This window comes from Capsicum annuum, chromosome 5 (assembly GCF_002878395.1).
Source record: "Capsicum annuum cultivar UCD-10X-F1 chromosome 5, UCD10Xv1.1, whole genome shotgun sequence".
Lineage (NCBI taxonomy): Eukaryota > Viridiplantae > Streptophyta > Magnoliopsida > Solanales > Solanaceae > Capsicum > Capsicum annuum.
In genome coordinates, this window is record NC_061115.1 from 10,116,923 (window position 1) to 10,119,838 (window position 2,916).

Sequence of the window (2,916 nt, forward strand, 5' to 3'; positions counted from 1 at the left end):
AACTTAAAGAGTGAGTATTACACTTTTAAAAAATTACAAATAAAAGACATAAAAATTTTATATTTATCACATTCAATTTGTTACTTGCGATCGTTCAAAATGAAAAAGGAATGAATAATTCTACTAATGTACTATCAAAATGAAAAGGCAATAGATAATTCTACTAATATAATCATCATTTTGTAAGTTTATTTATATATAATAGTTTTTCGTACATTTATACACTAATTAGGAAAACAGTTATTCTACTGTAACAAAAAGTTTTGATTTGTGCGTAAACAAGACGGAACATCTTAGAGTCAGGGATATATATAAATAAACTTTATGAACGGTAAGAAAAAACTAATTATAAGAAAATCTTATAGCTATACTATTTTATGCAAAGTATTTTCTGTCATTTACTTTCAGTATCATTTTCACATCGTTATGTTGTGATAATGTCCCTATTCCTGGAGTATAAAAAGGATATCTTATTTGAAAAAATGGACAGTAATAAAACAATACCAACATATATACAATATTAAATGTTAGTATGCAATAAGAACGATCCAAAAAATTGAAAATAATATCTCAACTATGTCACAAATAATTAAAATAAATATGTTTCTACTATCTATCTTTGCTTTTTTGTTTTAAAAAATAATCCGCGCATTGCGCGAGAATGAGTACTAGTATTGCGATTACTATTTCAACGTCCTCGGCATCGTCCAAGAAAACTTCTGAACTATTTCCCCAGTTGTTGATGGCAACAAGTAGTTCAAATGGAGTTGCCCTTGCTGCTCTTGTCGTCATTGCTTCTCCTTGCATTGCCACAATGTTTCCCTCTTGGAGGTGCACATTGATATGATCAGGAGGCGCGTCTAGGCTGATGTAGTTACCGGACTTCATGTTCACATATTTTGAATAGTTGAACATGTTGAACCAGGTACCGGATGGAAAATATGCATCAACTGAAACCGCACCAGCTGTCAGTACTGGTGATATCATTAGCCCCTTACCGACGAGAAACTGAGAGTTGATGGAGTAAGTGTTTGTGTCCTCGGGGAATGAGAAGAAAAGAGGCCGCGCTATAGGGATGCCTTTGGTATGTGCCTCGAACATTAATGTGCAGAAGTATGGTAAGAACCGGTAGCACTTTCTTGGCAGTTGCAGCTACTGAATCCCAGATATAAAGTTCTTGATGGATACTGAACTTCATAGTGTGATCCCTTGCAAAGGGATAAAATTCACCTAGCTACATTCGATGAGAACTTGACTATCAGATATCAGAAAAGTATCATACTTCAAATTTGAATTTTTCATTTAAACAAAAAACTGACATGCTGTTCCATAGAGCACAATCTATGTTTCCCTGAATAGAATATAGAACGACAACAGAACAATAAAAGAGAAGAAAACCACTGCTATAGATATCTCCACGGGTTTAAGCCATACAAATTAACCTTCTATTCTAATACACTTAACAATAGTATTTTACTTAAAAATCTGTAAACAACATTTTGCAGAGCATTGTCCATTAACTTGATAACACTGTTAGCAGAAAGAGTACTCCCTGGACCAGTTGGGTACTCATAATTCTAAGGTCAAGGGGTGCCAGAGGCGGATCTAGTATTTACATTTAACGAGGTAAGGATTCTGGGTTTTGGACAGTGACCACAAGTTCATATGCAATAATAACTGACCATATAATGAATATCAATATTCAATATATTATCAAGTTTAGAATAGACATATAACAAGACAGGGTATTTATAACTAGTCGTGCCTTCTCTGATTCAACCTCCTTTTATTCCTTAATCTTGACTAATTCAATTTGATCCAAGGCATAGCTAAGATTTACGGGATAGGACATTAGTATATCTAATATCCTATCCCAATTTGAAGTTTTTTCCTAGAAGTTTCACATTTAAATAAGAAAAAGAAGAATGGTCATATAGACTGAGATCATAAACTTTCAATATATGCAGCAAAGTATTTCTTTAAAGACAAAGAACTTGTACCTGAATCCAACGGCGACATAATTCTTGAGTAGTATTTTCAAAAAAGCCACATATATCAGCTCCAACCATGGGAATCCCAAACAATCCAGACCTCAAAATGCTGGGAATACTATAAGCCAAGTCATCCCAAGTGGCTGCATTATCTCCCGTCCAATGTGCTGTGTACTTGCCCAGAACCCACAAAGGTAGATTTGCTAAGTATAAATGGCCTTTTACCAGTAATAGCGATTAAAGCAGTATTGGTCGTTTTAGCTTCCAGAAATCCGTAGAGGTTATGAACATTGTACTCTAAGGCATTTCCAAAATGTACTGATGTTGCTGGGACAGTAATCTGGTTAATTGAACGTAAGCTTCCATTGTTATTGATCTTATAAGGAGGGTTGTCAAGGGCAGAAAATGGGGTTGGAGGCGAAGAGATGAAGTTAGTTATCTCGTTCAAGTCAAGCCAGAGCCCATCAACAGGGAGAAGGTCATGGAAAATCTTGATTTCGTTACTCCAGAAGACTCTGCCTCGGGGATTTATGAAATCAGGAAAGTATACTTTTCCAGGGAAACCTTCGCAACGATAAGGGACACCATTGTGTTTGATGAAAACGTCCGCTTGCATCCCTCTCTGGTATGTCTCATATGAGCTATTTATGCTGATCCCTGTGAACAAGTCATTGAGATCATAAATGAAACAAGGGTAGTGCTCTGATTAAGCCATTTAACCCAATACCTTCGTAATTTCTAAACTTCTACATCAACTTAAAGTATAAATATCAACAAAAAAGAGGCAGCTCGGTGCACAAAGCATCTCGCGGTCACACAAGTTCCGGGAAAGGCTACACCCCAAAGGAGTGTGATGTAGGTAGCCTACCTGACGCTAATGAAGCAAGAAGTTGAATATGTCAGAACTCACCTGGATCCAATATGA

The 2,916-nt window shown here is 35.9% G+C and overlaps 1 long non-coding RNA gene across 1 annotated transcript; it reads right to left on the minus strand.

Moving 5' to 3' along the window:
- Window positions 1–495: 495 nt before the first annotated feature.
- On the minus strand, window positions 496–2,916 carry LOC107871615. Its single transcript, XR_007055407.1, has 3 exons — window positions 2,902–2,916; window positions 2,001–2,648; window positions 496–1,234 (listed from the first exon to the last, which is right to left on the minus strand). It is a non-coding gene; the product is annotated as an uncharacterized LOC107871615 (long non-coding RNA).